The sequence below is a fragment of the Geotrypetes seraphini genome, chromosome 17, assembly GCF_902459505.1.
Source record: "Geotrypetes seraphini chromosome 17, aGeoSer1.1, whole genome shotgun sequence".
NCBI classification, from domain to species: Eukaryota; Metazoa; Chordata; class Amphibia; order Gymnophiona; family Dermophiidae; genus Geotrypetes; species Geotrypetes seraphini.
Genome location: NC_047100.1, coordinates 49,501,512 through 49,527,929, shown reverse-complemented (window position 1 = coordinate 49,527,929; position 26,418 = coordinate 49,501,512). Strand labels below are relative to the sequence as shown.

General features: G+C 45.0%; 1 protein-coding gene across 1 annotated transcript in view; it reads left to right on the top strand.

Moving 5' to 3' along the window:
- The first annotated feature begins 21,825 nt into the window (after positions 1 to 21,825).
- The window catches only part of RBM5 (RNA binding motif protein 5), a 333,945-nt gene continuing 329,352 nt past the window's right edge, over positions 21,826 to 26,418 (top strand). The window contains exon 1 of the mRNA XM_033925757.1: positions 21,826 to 21,964. The gene's annotated coding sequence lies outside the window, so the exon portion shown is untranslated. The remainder of the gene's footprint in view (positions 21,965 to 26,418) is intronic.

Sequence of the window (26,418 nt, the reverse complement as noted above, 5' to 3'; positions counted from 1 at the left end):
GGAAAGATCCTGGAAGGAGTGGAGACGGAAGAGACCACAGTAATAATCCACACCGGGACAAATGATATCAGCAGGAGAGACTACAGAAGAAGCACGCTGATAGAACAGTTCAAGATTATGGGAAGTTAGCTGAAGATGAGGACTCAGAAGATAGCGTTCTCAGAGATCCTACCGGTACCGAGGGCAGATGTGAAAAGGCAGGAGGAACTACAATCAATAAATGCGAGGATGGTGTGAGGAAGAAGGATTCCACTTCGTGAGGAATTGGACAACGTTCTGGGACAAGAGCAAGCTCTACAGGAGAGATGGACTGCACCTGAGTGCGGCGGGAAATAGACTTCTAGCAAACAACATCAGGAGAGGAATAGAACAGGCTTTAAACTAAGAAGAAGGGGAAAGCCGACAGTCGACGAAACGTCGACGATTCGGAAGAAGGTATCCCGTGAAGATACTAAGGGGAAAAAGGCTGGGAAGAAACAATGGGCAAATTACAGAAGTTGACTAACCCAGAAGAGGAGGTTAGATGGATTGTAGCACAAGAGAAGAAGCTAAAGACCGAAGCGCAGGGAAAGAAAATGAAGACAAGAAAACACCAGGATCTAAATTGCATATATACTAATGCAAGGAGCCTAAGAAACAAAATGGGGGAATTAGAAGCCATGGCCAATGCAGAGGACATAGACATCATTGGAGTCTCTGAAACATGGTGGAATGAAGATAAAGCACAGTTACTTACTTATTGTGTTGTTATCCAGGGACAGCAGGCAGCTATTCTCACAAGTGGGTGACGTGATCCAACGGAGCCCCGATGCGGACACCTCACAAGCAGTCTTGCTTGAAGAAACTCGAAGTTTTGAGTCGCCCACACCGCGCATGCGCGAGTGCCTTCCCGCCCAGCGTAGGGCGCGTCTCCTCAGTTCAGATAGCTAGCAGAGAAGCCAACCCAGGGGAGGTGGGTGGGATGTGAGAATAGCTGCCTGCTGTCCCTGGATAACACCTGTTATGGTAAGTAACTGTGCTTTATCCCAGGACAAGCAGACAGGTATTCTCACAAGTGGGTGACCTCCAAGCTAACCAGAATGGGACGGTGGGAGAATTGTCAATTTAGGAGAATAAATTTTGCAATACTGTTTGGCCAAACTGTCCATCCCGTCTGGAGAAAGTATCCAGACAATAATGAGAAATGAAGGTATGAACCGAGGACCAAGTGGCAGCTTTACAAATCTCCTCAATCGGTGTCGATCTGAGGAAAGCTACAGAAGCTGCCATCGCTCTGACCTTATGGGCTGTGACTTTACTGTGAAGAGGAAATCCAGCTTGGGCATAGCAGAATGAGATACAAGCCGCCATCCAATTGGAGATGGTACTCTTAGAGATAGGACGTCCCAACTTGTTCGGATCAAAGGAGACAAAAAGTTGAGGAGCAGTTCTGTATGGTTTGGTGCGTTCCAAATAGAAATCCAAAGCACGTTTACAGTCCAGAGTATGAAGAGCTGATTCTCCAGGGTGAGAATGAGGCTTTGGAAAAAATACTGGAAGAACAATGGATTGGTTGAGATCAAATTCTGAGATCACCTTAGGAAGGAACTTTGGATGAATGCGAAGAACCACCTTGTCATGGTGAAACACTGTAAAAGGTGGATCCGCAACCAAAGCTTGAAGATCACTGACGCGTCGAGCAGAAGTGAGGCCAATGAGAAACACCACCTTCCAAGTGAGATACTTCAGATGAGCCATGTCCATTGGTTCAAATGGAGGTTTCATCAGTTGAGTAAGAATAATATTGTGGTCCCAAACCACTGGAGGCGGTTTGAGAGGAGGATTGACATTGAAAAGTCCTTTCATGAATCTGGAAACCACAGGATGAGCAGAGAGAGGTTTTCCTTCAATAGACTGATGGAAAGCAGCAATTGCACTAAGATGGACTCGGATCGAGGTAGATTTGAGACCAGAATGAGAAAGGTGCAACAGATAGTCCAAAACAGAAGATAAGGAGGAACGCTGAGGCTCCTTATGATAAGAAAAACACCAAGTAGAAAATCTAGTCCATTTTTGGCGATAGCATTGTCTAGTAGTCGGCTTCTGGGAAGCTTCCAAAATATCCCTCACAGACTGGGAAAACTGTAGAGGAGCTATGTTGAGAGGAACCAAGGGAAAAACTGGGAGAAGGTATGACTCCCTGCTGCTGAGTTGAAGGAGAAGGGAGTTGCTTGGGCCACCAAGGAGCAATCAGAATCATGGTGGCATGGTCGGACTTCAGCTTGACCAGCGTCTTTTGAATGAGAGAAAACGGAGGAAACGCATATAGAAAGAGATTCGTCCAGTCCAGAAGAAAAGCATCCGCCTCGAGGTGATGAGGAGTGTAGATCCTGGAGCAGAACTGAGGCAGCTTGAAGTTGTGGGGGGCTGCAAATAGATCTATCTGAGGCGTTCCCCACAGAAGTCTCACTGGAAAAGAGGAGGCTTAGGGGAGACATGATAGAAACTTTCAAGATCATGAAGGGCATGGAGAAGGTAGACAAGGATAGATTCTTCAAACTACGGGGAACCACAAACACAAGAGGGCACTCGGAGAAACTGGAAGGGGACAAGTTTAGAACCAATGCCAGGAGGTTCTTCTTCACACAGAGGGTTGTGGACACATGGAATGCGCTCCCGGAGGAAGTGGTCGGGCAGAGTACGCTACGGGGATTCAAAGAGGGATTGGATGGATTCCTGAAGGATAGGAGGATTGAGGGATACAGATAGGGGTAGATATTAGTATGGAAAGAGTATAGATAAAAACAAGGGGGCTATAGGGCTAAATCATGATAACCTGACAGGTCATGGACCTGAAGGGCCGCCGCGGGTGTGGACTGCTGGGCACGATGGACCTTTGGTCTGACCCAGCGGAGGCAAATTCTTATGTTCTTATGTGATGAAGGGGCGTGGAATGGAGAGTCCATTCGTGTGGTTTTAGAAGACGACTCAAGTTGTCTGCTAAGGCATTGTCCGCCCCCTGAATGTAGACAGCTTTGAGGAAGGTGTTGTGGCGAATTGCCCAATCCCAAACTTTCAGAGCTTCTTGACAGAGGGAGGCAGATCCCGTGCCGCCCTGTTTGTTGACATAATACATTGCGACTTGATTGTCCGTGCGAATGAGGACTACACAGTCGAGAAGAAGATGCTGAAAAGCATTGAGAGCATTGAAAATCGCCCTGAGTTCCAGCACTGACGATCCACACTGGTCCAATAGCCTTGAGTACGGAGACCATCTAGTTGAGCCCCCCAAGCGTAAGTTGAAGAATAGGTTGCGAGAACCTTCTGATTGGGGGGGGGGGCGTGTGAAAAGTAAGCCTCTGGATAGATTGGAAGAGAGCATCCACCAACGAAGAGACTGTATCAGGGCAGGAGTGACCTGGATGTGTTGAGTCAGAGGATCGGAAACCTGCGTCCATTGAGATGCCAGGGTCCACTGAGGGATTCTGAGGTGAAGTCTGGCATAAGGAGTCGCATGTACTGTGGAAACCATGTGACCCGGAAGAACCATCATGTGTCTCGCCGAGATGGACGGGCGAGAGGAGACTGACTGACAAAGATGGAGAAGAGTCTCCAGACGTTGATGAGGAAGGAACGCTCTGAGTTGGACTGTATCTAGAACAGCTCCAATGAAGGGAAGAGTCTGAGAAGGTTGGAGATGGGGCTTCGGAAAGTTGATTTTGAATCCCAGACTCTGCAGGAACCAGATAGTCCACTGGGTCGCTAGGACGACTCTGTGAGACATGGAATCCTTGATGAGCCAGTCATCCAGGTAGGGAAACACCTGAAGACCATGGTTCCTGAGTGCTGCGGCCACCACTACCAGGCACTTGGTGAAGACTCTGGGTGACGAGGCCAGGCCGAAAGGGAGCACTCTGTATTGATAATGTAGATCTCCCACACGAAATCTGAGGTATTGGTGGGAGGCCGGATGGATAGGAATGTGAGTGTAGGCCTCCTTGAGATCCAGAGAGCATAACCTGCTCGGGGAGGGGATAAAGAGACGCCAGGATCAACATGTGAAATTTTTCTTTGACTAGGAATTTGTTGAGCACCCTGAGATCTAAAATAGGTCGCAGATCACCCGTCTTCTTTGGAACAAGGAAGTACCGGGAGTAAAATCCTTTGTTCTGCTGAGCCAAAGGAACTGGCTCGATAGCTCGGAGCTGAAGCAAAGCTTGAGCTTCTTGAAGAAGAAGGACGGTCTGGGCAGAGTTTGAAGGATACTCTCTTGGAGGATGTTCCGGAGGAACCTGATGAAACTGAAGAGAGTATCCCTCCCTGATGATGGAAAGGACCCAGAGGTCGGTGGTAATAGTCATCCATTGGTGGAAAAAATGATGGAGACGACCTCCGATAGTGGGAAAAACGGGAAAGGGCAGAACGACTGAGATTATGCTCTTTACTAGACAGTCAAAAAGGCTGGGGAGCCTTAGCAACAACAGGTGGCTGAGGCTTTTGCTGTTTCTGCGGATGTTGCCTCTTGACAGGCTGACGAATGGCAGGAGCCTATTTAGGTGGAAAACGCCGTTGGTAAATTAGAGGCGGGTGTGCAGGTCGAGGAGGAGCTGGCTTCAGCTTGGGACGGAGAATGGATGCGAAAGATTTCTCATGGTCCGAAAGCTTCTTGGTGGCTGCCTCAATGGACTCATCAAAGAGGTCAATGCCAGCGCAAGGAACATTAGCCAGCCGGTCCTGCAGGTTAGGATCCATATCGATGGTACGGACCCATGCCATGTAGTAGCCCGAGCAGACAGCTCGAAAGCATCATAGGGGGACTGAAGAAGCTGCAGCCGGAATTGGGATAAGGATGCAAGAACCTCTTGATATTCAAAATGTGCTCGAGAATCCAAATAAGGCATGAATTTTTGGAGAACAGAGAGAAAAAACTCAAAGTAGGTGATGAAATGAAAATTGTAGTTGAGGACTCTGGAGGTCATCATAGAATTCTGGTAGATGCGACGACCAAACCTGTCCATCGTTTTCCCTTCCCTTCCCGGCGGAACAGTGGCATAAACCTGAGAAGGGTGAGAACGCTTCAAAGAAGATTCGACCAGAAGGGATTGGTGAGACAATTGAGCGTGGTCAAAGCCCTTATGATGAACAGTCCTGTATTTGGAATCCAATTTGCCTGGAACAGCTGGAATGGAATAAGGAGTTTCCAGACAGCGGACAAAGGTTTGATCCAAAAGCTTGTGCAGAGAAGCTTGAGGGATTCAGCAGGAGGTTGAGGGAGATGCATGGTCTCGAGATACTCCTTGGAAAACTTAGAACCAATGTCAAGTTGAATATCTAAATCAGCTGCCATCTGACATAGAAAGGATGAAAAGGATAGCTGATCTGCCAAAGTCTGGCCTCGAGAGGGACTCGAGGACTTCGAGGCAGCATGCCCCAATGAAGAAGTCGATCTTGATGGGGAAAGAGAACCCACCGGGTCTTCGCGATCCGGAAGCGGCATAGTCGAGGTATGCGGTGGGAAATATTGCAGAAAAGGCTGCTTCCGATGAGGCGAGGCATGCCTGGATGAATGCTTCGATGGTGCGAGCTGTGCCGGAAGCAGGCCTCGACATTCGAGGAGAGTGGGTCCCCGCTGAAGCCCCCAAAGAATGGATAGGGCTGGAGGCTGTGGAACGAAGCAGAGGCTGGAAGATCCTCGAGGCACTCGCAAAGACTCTGCTCCTTGCGATGCATGCCGAGATGCCAGACTAGACACTCGCAGAAACTCTGCTCCCAGCAGAGAGTGTGCATACGACTGAGGGACAGGAGGCGGCTCGACCTCGCGGGAGACCTCTGCATGCCCAGGCTGGATTTGTGAGAGAAGCTTCGGCCCCATGGTAGTAAAGAGCTGAATGAATTGCTTCTCCAACAAGGTCTAGAACGAAGCCGGCAAGGATGGATCCGCGTCTCCAACAGGACCACCTGCACGGGCTTCGTGCTCCCTCAAGGCAGTTTGAGAGTGCTTGGACTTAGAAGCCTTGGGCACTTTAAGCACCACCGGGGGAATGGGCTGCTGTGCTACCTGACCTGAAGAGACAGAGGAAGGCACTGCAGCAGGCGTCGAAGACATAGCTGAAAAGGATTCAGGTCCCAATTCCTGCCCCATACTTTCTCTGTCTCTGTCATATGTAAGTCAGGTACCTGGGGACACATCTTAAAGACCAGAAACCATCTTTCAAATATGTCCGTCTTTTATTATGAGTTTCACATATTTATACGAATCAGGTTTGCCAGCATGTGATGGCATGTGACGTAAGGTCACATGAAACTTTAAACACATCAGCATTTTTCCTATCTAGAGATTGAAGTCCACAGAGGGTCAGAAAAAGCCTTGACCAGCAGAGCTTCTTAACTAAAGCTGTCTGTAAATACGGCTTAACAAAACAATTGAATTCACTTCACATTATCTCTGTTTAAACATTATCTGTCCTTGTATTCTCTTCAAGGAAGGGAAAGATAAACAGGGCCTACCTTTGCATCTTTAAACAACATATGCCTAAGGACACTTACTAAAGTTCTGATACGTGTCCGTTCAATTCCCCTCTTACGTCATGTAAATGACGTCACAAATACACAGCATGAGCTGGAAGGGAGTGATACTCTAGGTATGTCTCTCAAGGAGGGGTCTTTTTAGGAGCTGTAATACGAATAACACAGTACATGAGCAGTCAAGATAAGAGTGCAAATAATAAGAGATTATGCATTCAACTAAAGTGCTGATCCCAAGAATTAGATAAATCAGAGTTACATTTGAACTCAGCAAAGAGGTCTGCTAATTTCTGAATGTCCATAGGAGGACCTATATTGTCAGAAAGGAAAGTACAACAGCATAAAATACTGAGGAGAATTTAACAGAATTCTCAGCTAGAATCATATCTAGGGCCATATGATTTTGAGAACCATCTGAGAAGTGGAGCCTAATTGATCAGTAATACTTTGCAAGGCGTCCCTAGAATAGTTCACAAAGCGTTGCTGATTATAATAATTTTAACTAATCCGATCAACATTCTTATTAATAGTAATAAAGGGAATAAGGAACTCAAACCCAGCCTTAACCTGAGCTCGGGCCTTAAATTCATCTGGGACCCCTATAGCATCTATGTATACATGTGATCAGATTTATATCAAGACAAATAAAAGGAAAAACCATGTGAATAGGAAGGATGCCTTTCAGAAAAATATGCAGGAGCATAGTAACCTTAACTAAAGTGCACTGGCCTATCCACTGGCTGGGTAGCTTAACAGGGAGCCAAAAGTCTCCATAAAGCCAGTAAATATCAAATCTAATGCAGCAACAATAGGGCATACCTATGAGCCAAGACAGAACAATAACCTGGGGGTAAATTACCTACAAAACTACTCTGTGTCAGATTAGAAACATGACAAATGTAATTGCCCTTATAGATGATAACGGCAATATCAAGCTTTTGCTGTCCTGGCAACAAAGGGTATTTAGAACACTGCAGTGCACAAAGGGGATAGGTAAAATTAGAGGAGATATTGGTAAATAACCCAGAAAAGCATGGTTGGATACCAGGAGGGAGGTCCAGAGGTACGGTTCCTAGATGGGGTCTAGCTTGAGCACATATGTAACAATTACTCTTATTATGTTGATCAGCAGTGAATTTCATCCATTCTAACCAAAGGTTAGGTTCTGAAAACCCTACCTCAACAGCCACAGTATCTTCAAAAGTGGGATTGGCAATAGCCATCATGTCAGTAAGTTTATTGAATGTAGGGGCCAGTGGGTTAGTATTTTTTGAGGCCCCCACAAGATGGCGGGAGAGGATGAGTGGAGGTAGATAGATCCCGTAAGAAAACTGATGATAGCTAGACCCACCCTTAAACCACATGTCCATAATGTACATACCTTCATCAGTAGGTCTAGGGTTGTCAATAGTAAGAGAAAGCTTAATAATTTGTGCAGGAACACTTTTCCTATAACAGTGTCCAACCTTATGAAGGGTCATACAAGTAAGCAGTGATTTACCATTTTGGTCCACTGTTTTTCAGGGTATTTTCTAGTTTATAAGCCCAGTCAGTATCAATATTCCACCCTACCACTCCCCAGAATGCACACTTAACCCCCCAACGTGAGTCAGTAATATATATATATATGTCCTTAGTTTTAGGAATCTCTGAGGACCAATGGCACAGCCTTGGGATATCAATTGATGAACAGTCCGCAATGTCACAATACTCAAAGGAGAAGGTGGCAACTTGCACACTGCTCTTTTCTGGATTCCAATTGAAGGACAGCCTTTGCGAGGGAGTAGTCCAGCTTGACGTCGTGTTCGCAAAGAGGTGTCGGGGGTGCTGTTTACAGCAGGAGTGTCATTTACAGATGGGTATGGGCAGAAAGTGTCGTGAACCCAGAACACATCATCCCTGTAGACCCAGTTAGAAATGATCCATACAGGGAGAAAAACTAGCAGTAGCAGTGCCAGTAAGAGAATGATAAAGTTGGTAGAATGCTGCAATGAGATCATCATGTTGTTCTACTGGAGGAGGTGAAATCTGCGCAGGGAAGACTTGCTTCTGGGGTTTTAGGTTAACCCTCTTCAAGCGACTTGCGTGGATCCAAACAGGAAACTCCTCAGTGAGTGCAGCGGGCCTGGGCACAGCGATCACAGTAGTGGGAAGGCCAAAGGGGAAATCTGTCTGCTTCCGATCCTTGGAAAGCTGCTGGATAATCACCAGGCTGGAAAAAATGGGTAGGAATCTGTGGAGAGAAAGGAGAAGTGCAAGACACGTTTCTTTGAACAAGCCCTAATATTTCAATTAGCTTTTGGACGTATACCTCCTGTATCAAGGGAAAATCTACCCATGGGGCGGGGAAAGGTCATCCCGTGAGAATCTCAAAGGGAGAGCAGCCAGATGTCTGTGCATACAGAAAGAGATACTTGAAAAGAAATGCTTGGAAAGCATTCCAAATATCATTCAGCAGCTGTACTCCAATGTGATCCAAACAAGAGATAGAAAACAAGAGAAACCATGTTGCCTGCACTGAACATGGCAACATGCAACAATACCAATTCATTTACTTGGCATAGCTATGGCAAAAGAGCGACAATACTCACTTACTTAAGGTTCTTAATTGAACAATCCAAAAGGATATGTTTTTTCGTGCTTCATATAACTATTATGCACTTCAGAGAGACCATACTGATGTACTGAATGTATTCAGAAATGTATATTGAATGGATCATATGTAGGGAACACCACGAAATAAATGCTGTATAAAATAAAGCTTATTCTTATAACCCCTAACTAAACTATATTCAGAATATAAAAGCTAAAAGTAAAAGAACATTGCGCAGTTAGGCTAGTAAGAAGTGGAAAAAGAGTTCTAGAAATGGCCAATATTATGTATCCTGGGGTACCCACCAAACCAAAACAAGTAAACATGACACAGACAAAACATAAAGTTTTTAAGCGTGGAGCTATTACTCCATCTGTCAAGTGTGCAGGGCTGAATTTAACTCTGCAAATAAACACATTGATATAAAAAAACCAAAACTACAAATAATGTATATCATAACCATCTCATATTTGGAAAAAGGCATAAAGCTAATGTCTCTTTGGAGCGTCTCTATCTCTGCAGTGATAAAGAGGACCCACGGAAAACATTAGAAATATCTGTGCCAAAATGGATCTGGGATGGCTATGTATAAATCCGGAAAAACCCATTTTAAATTAGCAACATCCTAATTTCAGCTAAAACAATAGAAAGGAATTGTATTTTCCAATTTATTTTCAATTCACAACCGTGCCAGTTGTAATTATTGAGCTATATATATCTGTATCAAGGAGCAAAAGGTCAAGAATGAAAATATCACTAGCAAGAAGTTAAAATGTCGAGCGAGCACTACGATAACCAATACCATGATATTGGGCAATGAATAAGGGAGAGCTAGCAGCTGGTATCCAGGGTTTCCCCTCTTTGCACCAAAGTCCGTCCAAAAGGGCGGCTTTGGGCACCTGCCAAACGCCAGGCATCAAATTCAGAGGAGGGGGTGGTAACAAAGGACTGAAGCTGTGAAAAAAGAGAGGAAGAGAATCCTGTTCACCCTTGAGACCCAGAAGCCTATTTAAAAGAAGGGCTTGGACATTGTGAAAAGTATGAAGGGTAATGGGGTGACCTAGGATCAGAAAAGTAACCATCTCTACCACCATAGCACAAGCAGTCAGGGAACTTGAACAGGAGTGACTATAAAAAAAGGCAACAGAGCGTAACTTACCGCCATGTTCTCCCTTCATGGTGTTACAATAGTCCCAAACAAAGAGATAAAACATGTGGGCATAAGCAGGAAAACCCAAACTTGAGCTAGAAACCAAAGCACATCTTAAATGTCCAACATTTCATAAGTCCATCTGATAAGAGCAGTCATTTCAGAAACCAGGGTCTGTCTCAAAATCTGGTCATAGAAGGAACAAGCAGAGATCCATTGGCGGCAGTGACCAATCATAGCAAGAAAAGTAAGCATGTCTTTCTTGGTAGCTGGGCGGGGCCGACCCAGAATAGCAGCAGTGCAGAAAGTGCAGATTTTCCTCTGACCATGAGACAGGACAAAACCCAGGTATTTCACTTCAGATGTACACCAGTGCAGTTTATTTCATGACACCTTGTGACCACACACAGACAACCATTATATCAGCCTGACAGGTCTCCTGAATTATGGAACACAAAAAGTTGTACAAAATAAGAATAGGACCATGAGGGGCAGTGCATGACTTGTAGAATAGCCCGAAGGACATTCCACACTAGGTATACTGTTGCTTAAAGGTGAAGGCAGAAAAAAGAGCTGAAAAGCTTCACCAACAGGGACTAAAATAAAACATTCTTTAGGATAATGACAGAAAAAAATCATTGGCTGCCGATGGAATGGTGGAAGAAACATAAGGGCAATGAGAATTACCAAAACACTAACAGCCCTAATAATGCCATCAGCATTGACAACAAGAGCGATGGGCGTATTATAAGAAGAGATGGTGGTTTTGATAATGCCGGAGAAAAGTCAAGAGACAAACAGTGGAATCTCACCTTACTGCTTGATAAAACCAAGAATGAGTAACTTCAAAGAAGCACTATAGGGGGTCAGTGGAAGCCCAAACAGAGAAGTCTGGGGGAAGGGACAAAAACATTCATGCACAGACCCTGATAATGAAAGCAAAGAACAGATTAGCTTTGCTCTGCACAAGAAAGAAAACCTTTAAAACGGAATTTTTTCTTTTTCTTGTTTCTTTTTTTTTTTTTTTTTTTTTAACTACAAGGGAAAGATCTTAGACTGATTCAAACATCGCATTCAATTCATTCCACATAACAGCATGTCCTACCTCAGTAGTAAACATTGGTGACACAGAAAGATGGGAGCAAAAGGAAAAATGTCATACACACACACAGCCGTACAAGTCTCATTTGTCTAGGAGTAACCTAAGTGCCTTATTACTCATTACAAAGCCAATATAATAATGCAAAAATATTCGCTTATCTTACCTTATAAGCGAGGTACAGTAATAAGAGACAATAAAATCTTATACTCTATAAAAGTTTTTAACCTTACAAATGACAGAGTGGGCAGGGGGGTTCTATAAATAATTTCATTCTTCCCGAAAGAATGGCAGCTGCGTATATATTCATGAGGGGCGCTTACCGAAAGTACCCCGAGATTTTTCCCAAAAAAACTCCATAATAGAACCCAAAGCTTGAACTTAAAATAAAGGGTGGGTACAGGTCACCACTACCCAGTGAGTATTAAAGAACAGAAAAAATTCAGAAATACTCACAAAATACCGGTGATATCATCTGCCCATCGCGGACAAGCCCCCAACTGAAAAGGATTCAGGTCCCAATTCCTGCCCCATACTTTCTCTGTCTCTGTCATATGTAAGTCAGGTACCTGGGGACACATCTTAAAGACCAGAAACCATCTTTCAAATATGTCCGTCTTTTATTATGAGTTTCACATATTTATACGAATCAGGTTTGCCAGCATGTGATGGCATGTGACGTAAGGTCACATGAAACTTTAAACACATCAGCATTTTTCCTATCTAGAGATTGAAGTCCACAGAGGGTCAGAAAAAGCCTTGACCAGCAGAGCTTCTTAACTAAAGCTGTCTGTAAATACGGCTTAACAAAACAATTGAATTCACTTCACATTATCTCTGTTTAAACATTATCTGTCCTTGTATTCTCTTCAAGGAAGGGAAAGATAAACAGGGCCTACCTTTGCATCTTTAAACAACATATGCCTAAGGACACTTACTAAAGTTCTGATACGTGTCCGTTCAATAGCCGGTACAAACAAGGCAGGTTTGATGAGGCCCGGAGCAGAAGCTGTGGAAGCCTGGAGTGCATCGGACGATGTCGAAGGCGAAGCACCCCTCGATGACGAAAGCTCCATCGAAGACTCCATGCTGAAAAGCTGCTCCCACAGGATGCAATGACGCTTGAAAGCACGAGGCTTAAGTGTTAAGCAAGGCTAGCACGATTTTGGGAGATGTTGAGGCCTGAGACACCGACGATGAGGGCCCGTCAGAGAAATTGCGCGCTGGCACTTGGAACACTTTTTGAAACCGGTTGCAGGCCGGGACATAGGCCGAAAAAGCTCTGCCACAAGATCGAAGTTGCGGGGCTGCGGCCACGCGGCCTGCCCGGTCGAACGAACGGAAGAAATTTTTTTTTTTTAAAAAGAAGAAAACCGGCAATTCTGAGAAAAATAAACCCATAACCGCGGACAAAGAAGGCACAAGTGAAAAACACTTCAAGTAGAGAGTCGAAGACGGACTTCTCGGCTCCGCGGAAAAGAACTGAGGAGACGCGCCCGATGTCGGGCGGGAAGGCACTCGTGCATGCGCAGTGCGGGCGACTCGAAACTTCGAGTTTCTTCAAGCAAGTCTGCTTGTGAGGCGTCTGCACGGGGCTCCGTTGGATCACGTCACCCACTTGTGAGAATACGTGCCTGCTTTTCCTGGGATAAAAACCTCGTGTTAACAAAATCCCAGTGACCAAACTGGCAGATCCCAGAAACACCCATAAGCCAGAAAGAAAATAAGAATTCTCTCATCCGAGTCCATCGTTGTTAAGGCTGGTAGTTGCAGACTGGAACTGACAGCAAAGCACCGTCCAGCAACAGTACACTGGCCCCCCCCCTTTTTTTTTTTTTGCTGGGAAAGAAGAAAACACAGAGGACCAGGAACAAACCTCAATCCATAGGAGAGGAGGGTGGAGGAGGGGGGGCCCAGATGTAACTCCCAAAGTTGGCACCGTTCAGCCAAACACCCCTATCTAGCTGAAGAGAAAAAAATCTCAACAGAAGAATAAACAAAACTCTAGCCAGAATCCAGGAGCTAGTGTAACAGCGACCATCACCTGCTGGGAGATAGAGAATACTGAAGATACAGGGAGAGTGCCAACCAATAGGACCACCTGTTAATCAGTTTTCTATCTCCGCCTGTTGGTAGATAGAAGCATAGAAGATGACGGCAGAAAAGGGCCAAAGCCCATCTAGTCTGCCCACTCTAATGACCCACCCCCCTTGATTTTACCCCCTAGAAATCCCACATGTGTATCCCATTTCCTTTTAAAATCTGGCACGCTGCTGGCCTTAATCACCTGAAGTGGAAGTTCATTCCAGTGATCAACCACCCTTTCGGTGAAGAAATACTTCCTGGTGTCGCCATGAAATTTCCCACCCCTGATTTTCAGTGGGTGCCCTCTTGTGGCCGAGGGTCCTTTAAGAAAGAAGATATAATCTTCCACCTCGATACGGCCCTTGATATATTTAAACGTTTCATGTCTCCTCTCTCTCTACGTTCCTCGAGTGAGTATAGCTGTAATCTGTTCAGCCTATCCCACTAGTCTCTGGATTAATCTGCTGCTGTTGCTGAGGATACATCGTTATCCCTCCCAACAGCTTGATCACCACGAAATCCAGTGCAGGACAGCATACAACGTGGGAGTGCTGAGAGCTCGATGAGCACGGCGTCCTCACATGCTGACTGGGACACTGAGTTAACATCTCCGGGAGGAACTGTGCAACCCGATTCCTCCGTTGCGGTATTAGGGAACATATTGAAGACTCTCCAGAGACTAGAAGCTGCATCCAGCCACAAAATCAGCAGAAGATATTTCTAAAGTAATGAGTAAACTAGAAGATTTAACTACTTTCGTCCAAAATCTACAAACGGAAACAAATAAGAAATTTGAAAAAGTAGATAAAGATATTTCAACGTTACAGGCAGTCAAAGACAGAATTTTTCTTCAACGCAAAATTGAACAATTAGAGAATTTTAATAGAAGATTGAATTTGCGTATATTGAATTTTCCTAAATTAAGTTGATGCATTTAAAATATATTTAATGGAGACTTTAAAAATGCCTATGAAATCAATACCACCAATTAACAAAATATATTACTTGCCGAAAAAATTAGAAAATCCCTCTTCTACAGAACTAGACTTTAAAAATTTAACTGGAATACTTGAAACATCTCAGGAAGAAATTCAATATCGAGGTACTTTGCTTGTCTCATTCGAGTTTTCAAGCAAAGTCCTGGGCATCATCATAGACTCCTTCAATGACCACCTCAACTCCTTGGTAAAAAAATGCTTCTTTAGCCTTCATATGCTGAGGAAAGTGAGATCCTGCTTTCATCATTCTCACTTCGCCGTCCTTGTTCAATCCACCATCCTCTCTAGACTGGATTATTGCAATTCCATCTTTATAAGCCTAACTAAGAAAAACCTCCATAGACTTCAGCTAATTCAGAACGCTGCGGCTAAGCTTATTTTTGCAAAAGGCAAGTTCGACCACGTCTCTCCACTCCTGTCCAAGCTCCACTGGCTTCCAGTACACTCCAGATTCCTCTTTAAATGTGCCTGCTTAGCCTTCAAGATTCTACACGGCATCCTTCCTCCCATTATTCCACTCCTTTGGAACTCCTCTAACCCTAACTCCACCAGATCTTCCCAAAAACTGAAACTAATCATTCCCTTCTACAAAAGGTATATCCCGCGCAGGAAAACTAGGAACATCCCTCCTCTTTAGAACCACAGAACTCTGGAACAACCTCACATCCCCGCTCAGAAATTCAAACTCCCTCCAATTCTTCCGCAAACACCTGAAAACTTGGCTCTTTTCAAAAATCTAACACCTCCTGCTCTCTAGGACCCTTGTCCCTCTCTTTCTTCTTGTTCCTTTCCTATAACCCTTCATTGGAGTTCCTTTCTTCCTAACTCTGTAAACCATGCCGAGCTCTACGCTTGTGGAGATGGCGCGGTATACAAACCTAAGGTTTAGTTTAGTTTAGTTTGAGCAGGACTTGAATATGAGAATTTTCTTTCGTTTCTCCCAGAGTTTATTTTTGGGAGAAAAGATATGGATTTTCCCCACTGTAACCAAGTCCACTCAAGAGCGGAGAAAGTTATTCTTATCTATGAGGGAGGAAACAATTTAAATGGGTGCTACCTTTTTACTTAGTTACCCTTGTACATGTCTGGTTAAATATGATGGAACTAAATATGTCTATTTTGTGCCGGAGCAACTTCTTAGTTTTCTGGATGATAAAAAGTTGACTCATATACAAGAGCTATATTAAGAATTTGAACCGGATAAAATCACGTTAAGCCATTTTCTTTGGTAAAACATTAAAGGCTCCTTTTACGAAGGTGCGCTAGCATTTTTAGCACACACACAAGATTAGCACGTGCTAGCCCAAAAAACTATCACCTGCTTAAAAGAAGGCGGTAGCGGCTAGTGCGTGTTAAAACCTTTGTAAAAGGAGCCCTAAGTATTGTTGCAGATCTCCTATCTCTTATGCTCTTGCTCCATAGGGCAGTACAGTGGTCTAAGAAAGAGTGATTAATTACTTTTGGATTATATTGCATATTGTTCGAGATTGTATTGTTTAAAAATTTTCTTTAATTGAATTTTTATTTATTATTATGCAATATACATTTGTCATTTTTTTCTTGTATTACTTCTCTGTATTATTGTAACAAGAAGATTCTTGTGTTTGTATTTGGAAATCTATAAAGAAATAATAAAAAATAAAATAAAATAAAAAGTTGAGATGTGGTAAACAAACAATATTTATTTATTAAAAAAAAAAATTATATTCTGCCTAGCCTGCAATTCTATGTGGAGTACAATAAAACACTGCAGCATTTGACCTGGTAGACCATGACATTCTACTACAAATACTAGAAACAATAGGAATCACAGGAAAGGTGCACACATGGATTCAAGGATTCCTACAATCCAGGACTTATAGGGTAAAGGCAAACAAAGAAAAATCAGAACCATGGTCCAACCCCTGCGGCGTACCCCAAGGGTCGCCTTTATCCCCAACAATCTTCAATCTCTACATTGCATCCCTTGGTACCTGCCTAGACAAACTAGGCTTAACTTCTTTTAGCTATGCAGACGATATCACCCTCCTCCTTCCTTTAGATCAACCAACACCCTCCATGACAGACACACTACATAGAACACTAGAAACAGTGGCTACATGGATGAAAGAACAGAAACTAAAACTGAACCCAGACAAAACAAAATTTATACTCCTCAAAAAAACCAAAGCCCCAACCATAACAAACTTAGTAATAAACTCAATCACATATCCCATTCAGCCCACCCTAAGACTTCTGGGAGTGATAATAGACAAAGGCAACCACAAATCAACCATGCAACCAAAAATCAACAAAACAATACAGAAATAATTTGCGGTCATGTGAAAGTTAAGGCAAATCCGAAAATTATTCGACAGAAAATAATTCCAGCTCATGGTCCAATCTCTCGTCCTAGGACTTCTAGACTACTACAACATCCTCTATCTCCCCTGTCCCGCAGTTATGATAAAACAACTACAAACAGTACAAAACACAGCCTTGAGACTGATCTATTCACTGAAGAAATACGACCATATCACCACCGCATACCTCGACTCACACTGGCTCCCAATACAAGCAAGAATACTATTCAAATTTTACTGTCTATTATTTAAAGCCATGAATGGAGACAGCCCAGCTTATATAAACCACAGTTCTTCAACTGCCGGTCCGCAGGAAATTTTTGCCGGTCCGCACAGGGCTGGCAAGATTGACTCACTTCAACTTCCTGCCGGTCCATGCAGGGCCGGCAAGATCAACATGTGAAGCATGCGCTGGGCCGGAGAGATCTTGGGGAGCCTCCGACAGTGGCTTTCTCCCCTCTCTGCAGCTCTCCTTTACTTCCCAGCGCAGCGATTAACGAAGGCAGCCTCGGGGCTTTTGCTGAGTCGCGGCTGCCTCTGATGATGCAACTTCCTCTTTCCTCAGAGGCGGCGCGACCCAACAAAGGACCCGAGGCTGCCTTGAATCGCTGCACTGGGAAGTAAGAAGAGCTGCTGGGAGGGGAGAAAACCACTATCAGTCTGGGAAGCTGCTGGGCAGGGGAAAAAAGGGACAGCTGCTACTGGAGAGGGAGAAGGAGAGATGCTGCTGGGAGGGGAGGAGGGAAATGAATCTGGGAAGCTGCTGGGCAAGGGAAAAAAGGGACAGCTGCTACTGGAGAGGGAGAAGGAGATATGCTTCTGGGAGGGGAGGAGGGAAAGGAGTCTAGGAAGCTGCTGGGCAAGGAAAAAAAGGACAGCTGCTACTGGAGAGGGAGAAGGAGAGATGCTGCTGGGAGGGGAGGGGAGGGAAGAGAATTACTGCTGGACAGGAGGAGGAGGGAAGGGAGAATGAAAAAAGGAAGGAAACAGCTGGCAGAGAGATTAGAGGAGGGGAAGGGGAGACACAGGCAAGAGAAAGTAGAGATTGATGATAGGAAGGGGTCAGCAGAAAAATAAGCAGAGAGGGACAACGATGATAGATCTGGTGTAGGAGAGATAAAAATGAAGAGAGCAGTGAAGCTGGAATGAATCATGTAAAAAGGAGAGAGGGGGCACAAGCTGGATGGAAAGGGGAGAGGAGCATAGAAAGAAGACAGATACCATATGGAAGGGGGAGAGGACAGACAGTAGATGGAAGGGGCAGATGCTGGAATGAAGAGACAGAGAGGGCAGACGCTGGAAGGAAGAGAGTGAAAAGAAGATTGAAAGCAGAAACCAGAGACGACAAAAGGTAGAAAAAAATAATTTTATTTCTATTTTGTGATTAGAATATATCAGATTTGAAATATATATCCTGCTAGAGCTGGTGTTAGACATAACTGGGGACTGCAAAGCCCAGGCAGTGCTTCTTTAGCTTCCAGCTGGCTTAGAGCGCTCTCTGACCAGGGGGCAGTTGCCCTAGTTGCACTCCCCTAAAACTATTCCTGTCATGTGTGACTGCAGTATTCTGTTAGCATGATATTTCTGTGTAGCATTCTGTAATAATTTGGCTTGTTCAGTTTTCCTGATAGTAGAGGGGATATATGTGAAGGGGAGGGGAGACAGGAGTTTTGTTGATCCTGCTCTGAATTATTTGTATTTATAAAATGACAATTGTACAGAATATTGTTTCTTTTTATACTTTAATAAAATACATTCAATATAAAATCATAACTGAGGCTTGTGTGGATGGGATCAGATGATTTGTGGGGACCGACTCGCGGAGATGGGGCGGAAACGGGGTTTTTAAATTTTAGTCCTAGTAGTTTGCCGGTCCACAAAATAATTCTTTTTTTTCTGCCGGTACACGGGTGTAAAAAGGTTGAAGAACACTGATATAAACAATCGCCTTATCAGAACCACAGCCAGGCAAAGGAGAACCCAGACACCATTCATACACCTCCCAATCAGAGGCATCAAACGCAAAAAAATGTACGATGGCCTACTGGTCACGCAGGCAGCAAAACTAGACTGCCAACTATCCAATCTACTGACCACGACTCCAGACTACAAAACAGTTCATAGACAAAGGCACGCCAACAACCCAGCGCAGACAACTGAGCGCAAGGCGGAAGCGCGCCGAAGAAAAACAGTATTTTAAGGGGCTCCGAGAGGGGGTGTTGGTGGGGAACCCCCCACTTTACTTAATAGAGATCGTACTGGCGTTGTGGGGGGTTGTAACCCCCCTCATTTACTGGAAACTTAACTTTTTCCCTCTTTTTTAGGGAAAAAGTGAAGTTTTCAGTATAATGTGGGGGCTTCCCCCCCCACACCCCCCGTCGTAGCCCTTTAAAATACTGGTTTTCTTTGGCGCGCTTCCGCCTTGCGCTGAGTTGTCTGCGCTGAGTTGTCATCGCGCGCTTTTGACCTGTCACCCTACAAACTTTCAGAAAAGAAATAAAAACCCTGCTATTCAAGAAATCCATCAAAACAAACTAACACCACAGGAAGCTCTTCAGTCCCCTGAAGTTACCCGTTCAACTCTGTACTCTTCTGGAAATGTCCAGATAACCTCTTATGTAATCCGCCTTGAACTGCAAGGTAATGGTGGAATAAAAGTCACTAATGTAATGTAATGAGAAATAAATTACAACCTTCACATACAACGCTCCCCCTTCTGCTTCTATTCCTTTCTCTCCTCTCTTCTACCTTCCAAAGTATTTAGATCAATGCTGTCTTGTTAAAATGTTTATTTTATTTTTATTTTTCCTCTAACTCTACTTTTCACTTCTCTATTACCCTCCAGGTACTTTAGTTAGATTGTGAGCCTTCGGGACAGTAAGGGAATTTTTCAAGTACCTTTCTTATTTCTAATCTTAATGTATATTTTCTGTAAACCGCTTAGAACCTAACGGATGTAGCGGTATATAAGAAATAAATTACATTACATTACATTACATTACAACACATATTTCAATAAGACAACAAAACAACATCTAAGATAATAAAACCCTAAGTGCGCATGAGCACTCCCACCTGTGTGTTCCGTTTTCCGTGAGCTGTAGGGCCCTGCGGGCAAGAGTGCGCATGTGCGCTTCTAGTCCCTCCCTCACTAACTTCCACCGCCGTCGTTCACCGCATTCGTGGCCCCTTCCCCCTCATGCACTCTTTCCCGGCGCACATGAGAATCTCTCTCTCTCCCCCGAGGCGGCTGTTGGCGGCTGTCTGTGGCGGCGGCCGAGCCTGGAGCCAGTGTAGATGGCTGAAGCCTGGCTGGAGGAGGACGAGGAGGAACTACGAGAGCTCCACAGAGGCAGGAGGTGATGGATTCGGGGGAGGGAGTGGGAGAAGGGAGAGATGTTGGACTCAAGTGAGAAAAGGAGAGAGAGACAGAGACAGATGGATGAGAATGACAGAGGGGCTACTAGGGGGACCAGGAGAGATGGTAGAGGATAGGGAGAGATAGACTTCAGGGAGTGTGGAGGGGGCAGGAGAGAGAGATGGTCTTGGGGAAGGACAGAAGGGGACAGGAAAGGGAAAGATGGCAAAAGGGGTGAAACAAGGTCAGAGAGAGATGGTAGAGGGTGTGAAAGGGAGAGATGGAAATGGTAAGACCACTGCTGCTTTGGGGCACTGAGGGAGGAAAGGTTGGTATGTCAGGACTGCTGCTGCCGCCTCTGAAGGAGTCTGGGACTGGTTTTCCTAAGTGTTGAACTAAGTTTTCTCTTTAATAAAATGCTGAATTATGTTTAGTTGCAGACCTAACTTATCTCATGTTCTAGCCTGCCTGCACTGGGGGTGTTAGCTTGGGCATTCTAGCTTCTTATGGCTATCTCAGCATAAACGACATGTAACAGAAAGACTGCAGGGCTTAGATGAGTGACCTGCTAATGACCTGCTAGTGTGAGCTTAGCACCAATGATTGTTAAGAAAAGTAACACGTGAAAAGTTTTTTTTCTAGAATTCAGTTGTATAGCCAGAAGAATGTATAAATATTTCTGTAACTTCCTGTTTTAGGGACTTCTGAAGCCAGCTTGCAGCACAGAAGTCGCATATGTATGCTAATAAAACCTGTTGCTTTCTTCAAGTCTCTATGTTTTGTGGCAGCCCAAAGTGACCTTTCATCTCGGGTAAGTAAAGACCCTGTCAGGTGATAAATGCAATGGAGGATCTATGAGGGCCAAAAGGGTACAAAGGAAATGGTGAAAGGTGAGGTGGTGGGACTGGGATCAGGGTCCAGGTATGATAGAGGCAGGGCAAGGGTGGGGTCAGAGTAAAGGTATAGGTGGGGCTATTCTAGCACCCGTTACTGTAATGAATGTAACCAACTAAAACACTAGTAGTACAATAAACATATTATATAATACAACTAACAAACATAAAACAATACAGTTGACAATAAACAAACAGAACTACTTAATTGCTGTTAATAGAGTTAAAACCGGGAAAAGCAGATAAAGGCCATATGGCTCGTTCAGTTTGCCTATCTATATTATCCGCTATCTATTCAAACCTCTTTTACCCCCCCCCCCCCCCCCCCAGCAAGGATACTTCTAAGGCAGTGGTCTCAAACTCAAACCCTTTGCAGGGCCACATTTTGGATTTCTAGGTCCTTGGAGGGCCTCAGAAAAAAATAGTTCATGTCTTATTAAAGAAATGACAATTTTGTATGAGGTGAAACTCTTTATACATCTTTCCTTTTGGCAAAGTCTTAATAATAATATTGTAATTTATAGCTGAAGAGACATATGATCATAAACATACTGAGGGCCTGAAAATAGTACTTGGCGGGCCGCATGTGGCCCCCCAGGCCGTGAGTTTGAGACCACTGTTCTAAGGCACTTACAGCTTATAAATTGCCAACAGGATTAATTTTCTTTATCGGGCATTGACTCGCTTGGAGTTACTGAGAAAACCAATAACTAAACCCATAGCTTAACTACTAAAACTGAGAACTCAAATCAAATGAGCCTCCTGCTAAGCCATCGACAGGCGAATCCGTTCCATTCCCGTCCTTCCTCACGTGACCAGGCGCGGTGGAAATTTCTAGGCGGTGGCATTGGCGCGGTGCATCGTGGGAAGGAGAAGCAAGCATCGGCGCCATTGCCCGGAGGAGAAGCGGACGGGGGCGGTGTGGTTGTTGGGCTGCAAACGGTGAGTGAAAGCGTGAATTTGCTCTGTGCGCTGTTTTCAGTGACCCCCTTCCCCACCCCGAGGTTCTCGCGAAGGAGCCGATTTCGCTGCTGTTTGAAAAATGTTACCTGACAAAGTTTCGGAGCTCTCAAACTGCCGCTTTTGGTGCTTTCACCGGGTTGTCTTTTGCTTGTCTCCTTATGTGCTTCTGTCCTGTTGTTTTTTTTTTTTGTTTCTCTGTTATTGTCCTAAGTCTGTCTTTCTAGGCTTCATTTGTGTTTGATTTTTGCTAGAGGAAAAAGGAGACAAAGCGATTACTACTCATTGTGTGTATTTCCCGAATGTTCATTATTTTCGTGCTTTAGACTAAGCTATGTATCCTGATTCCGTTTTTCATTCCGGTTGTTTGGTTAATATCGTGTCAGAATGAATGATTGTGGCGCAAATGTTACGCCATATCTGTACTTGCGAGATTATGTTTTCGTTAATGTACTGTGACTTATTTAATTGAAGAAATAGTAGTGTTTAATTTTCCGATAGGTGCTGAGTTTTTCTTACTTGTGAAAACCTAGTTTCACGTTGTGATAACATTTCAAGTGTCGTGGCTCTGCTGGGATTAAAGATTTAACCTCCAGGTTCAAAGCAGGTTATAGTAGAAAGTGTCAAAATACAGCAAATGTATCTTTAAACAGCAAAGAAAACAAATATCTATGAAAATAATCTAATCAAAACCTAATAATTTACTTGTCAAATACTTTGGAACAGCCACATTATCAGGGTTTTTTAGAAGTACTGTCTCTCTCTGTGTGTATATATATATATCTGTGTATGTATGTATATATGCTGTGTTTCTCTGAAAATAAGACAGTGTTTTATATTAATTTGGGGCCCATAAAAGGCCCTAGGTCATATTTTCAGGTAGAGCTTATGTTTTTTCATGTACAGTACATGATCATCTCTCTCTTCCTCTCCTTCATCTCAATTCTTCCTCTTTGCTTTCCCCTACATGTGCAACATCTTTCCTCCCTTCTCACCCATCCCCTTATGTCTTCCCTCTGCAGCATCTTTCTATTCCTCCATCTCCCTGTGCAGCAGAACCCTTTGCCCAGCGTCCATCCTTCTCTCCCTCCCATCCCCCTATGCAGCAGAACCCTTGAGCACCCGCCAACGTGCAGGCAAACCTCCGATGACCCTCCATCTTTCCCTCCCAACTGATCCCCGCCGACCTTGACAATAAATACCTTGCTGCGGAGAAGCGTCGGGCCAGCAGGACTCAAAGGCTGTTTCATTGCCTTGCTGGGGGCCGTCTGTGTAATGATGACAGTACACAGATGGCCCCAATGAGTACTGCTGGCCCGACACTCCTCTGCAGCAAGGTATTTATGGTGGCGGTCAGCGGGAATCGGTTGGGAGGGAAGGACGGAGGGGGTGGGGGAAGCGCGGCTTATTTTCAGGGGTAGGGTTTATATAAAGACCTACCTTGAAAATCATGCTAGGGCTTATTTTCAGGGTAGATGTTATTTTCAGTGAAATACGGTACAGTTAAACCTCGGTTTACGAGTGCCACGGTTTGCGAGTGTTTTGCGAGACGAGCAAAATATTCTCGCAAATCGTGACTCACAAATCAAGTTAGCGAACTGACATTGCCCCCCTGCCCTCAAACGCTGCCCCCCCCTCATACCGGCATTGCCCCCCCTCGCAAACACTAACCATCCCCCGCCCGCCCAAACTGAATGCTTACCCCCAATGTGGTACCGACACGCAGCACCAGCCCACAGGAGGTGCCGGTGCCCAAAGATCGTGCCTCTCCCCCGACTGGGCCTTGAGCATCTGCGCATGCTCAAAGCCTTCTGGCTCCGGCCTCTCTCTGAGAGTATTTTGATTTACGAGCATGCTTCTGGAACGAATTATGCTTGTAAACCAAGGTTCCACTGTATTTGGTTTTATATCCCGCCCTGTCAGAAGAGCTCAGAACTGGTTTCAAGTTTACATACATAACTACAGAGCGTGGTAAAATATAACATGACTAGTCTTTAAGCCCGTTACATTAACGGGTGCTAGAACATATGTGTGTGTGTCTGTCTTTATTTCTTTCTCTCTCTCTCTCCTTAGCCGCTTTCTTTCTTTCTGCCTTTCTTTTTCCTTGCCTGCTCCCCCCTGTCCATTTTCCCTTCCTTTTACCTCCCCTGTGTCCACCACCACCCCTTCACTGCTCTCCTTATACAGCAGCAGCTCTTCTCCCTTTGTTTTACCTCCCCCCTGTCCAGCAGCACCTCTTTCCTTCTCCCCCTGTGCAACATTAGTCCTCTGTTCCTTTTTCTTCACCCCCCCTTTCCATCAGCATCTCTTTCCTTCTCCCCCTGTCCAGCAGTAGGCATCCCTTCCTTTTTTATCCCCCTCCTCCTTCTTATGCCTACGATACTCTTACCTTGCTCTGCCCCTGATCAGAGGTTCCCACTGCCGCATCCTGCACCCCTCCCGACGCGGCTCCCGCTGTCCTTTCTGTCTGTGTCTGTCCCTGGCCCCCTTTGCCTGTCTGTCTTTCTGTGTATCTCCCTGCCCCTGTGTCTTTCTTCTTTTCTTTCTGTCTCCCTTCCTCCCTCTGTCTGTCTGTCCAAAGCAGCATTCCATCCCCCTCCATTTCCCTCCCCCCACACCAGTTCCCTGTGCACCTGCCCCTGTGTCTTTCTTATTTTCTTTGTTTCCCTTCCTCTCTCTGTTTGTCCAAAGCAGCATTCCCTCCCCCCCCAGTTCCCTGTGCAGCAGCATTAGCGTTTCCTCTACCCCCCCCCTTCCCTTCCCGCGGTCCGGACTACAAACGTGGTGATTCCAGCAGCGCTTGCATCAGTCTCCACACGCTGCTTCGGGTCCTTCTACTGCCCTGATTTACTCTGGCACGTCCCTGATGACATCATCAGAGATGCGGCAGAGCAAATCAGGGCAGTAGAAAGGCCCGAAGCAGCGTGTGAAGACTGATGCACACGCTGCTGGAATCGCCATTCGGGTCTGCGGGAAGAGAAGGGGGTGGGTGGCAAAGGAGGAACGGAGATCGGCGGCGGCAGGAGGAACGGAGATCGGCGTCTGACTGCGGTCCGGCTTGTGTAGAGCAGAGTGGTGACGTAAAACGCGCGCATGCGCACTCGTGTTTCCGCGACGGATCAGGGAACACGATTTTTTTATGTGCGCATGCGCGGCCTAACATTTTATTATATTAGATAAACATGGCATAGCGTGACACAGCCTGATGAGCATTGCAATACAAAGCATAGGATGGCAGTTTAGCATGGCAAACAGTCATATTTACGAGTTTAGCATAGCTTGATAAACATAGTATTGCAGACATAAGGATTTTATATATGTAAACAAAAGGTTTTGATGGAACTTGGAAAAACCCTACAACATTCTGTTGCAAAGACATAGGATTCTGTACTGAAGCTGTTGTCCTACTTTAGTTGCAAACTTTGCAGAAGGATGTCACTCATATCTTTCAACTCTTCTTCTTCACCAATGCAGAATAGCTCCCTCTTTAGTTTATCCTTCTGCAAACCAACTGAGAAGGCGTGTTCTGATCTGATGTACCTTGCTTCATTCCCCCCCCCCCTTTACAAAACCGTAGCATGGTGGTAACAGCTCTGACGGTCATAGGAATTTTATGAGCGTATGAAGCTGTTATTGCCATGGCCGGTGCTAAAAACTGTGCTACAGTTTTGTAAAGGAGGGGATGTTTATTTTGGTTCTACTTTTTGCGTGGCTTTGGTGCCCGGAGGTCCCCTTCTTAGGGTTACTCTGTTGGGGAAAGGACGTAGGTATGTGAGGGTGGGCTGCTGCTCACAGGCCAATCTCCTAGAGTACCTGTGAACCCAGCCTGTTTTGTGATGCTTCAAAAGCTTGGGATCTGTTTCCCTGGGAACTTGCTCACCTGCTGATTTTATCAGAGGCTTGAACGCAGGCTATAAGGCCCATGTGTAACAACCCTTTGGGTATTAAGGAGCTAGCCACATATAATCTTTCTCTGACATGCCGCATGGATTTATGGGAGTTGAAGTCTTCAGGCAAAATTCACCTGACCGACAGCCAGAAGATTTTTAGTGGTGGATTTGTTTTCATCAGTTTTTGAGGTAGGTTGCTACAAACTGACAGACAGGCACCAGAGAAAAAGCACTGTGAGTACTTCCATTATTCCCTAGGGGGAAAATCAGAGGGGCGGGGGGATCAGAAAAAAGTAGACACGAGGGTTTTAGGAGTTAGTTTCCCCCACCTCTAAAACACCTTTTTCTTGTGTAATAGGTATCATTCTGGACAAGCGGGTTATCCCAGGACAAGCAGGCATGATATTCTCACATGTGGGGTGACGTCATCTACGGAGCCCCGATGCGGAAGCATTTTCAAGCAAACTTGATTGAAGATTTAAGTTTGCTCTGCTGCTCCACGCATGCGTGCCTTCCTGCTCCACTAGGGGGTGCATCCCCTCGTGG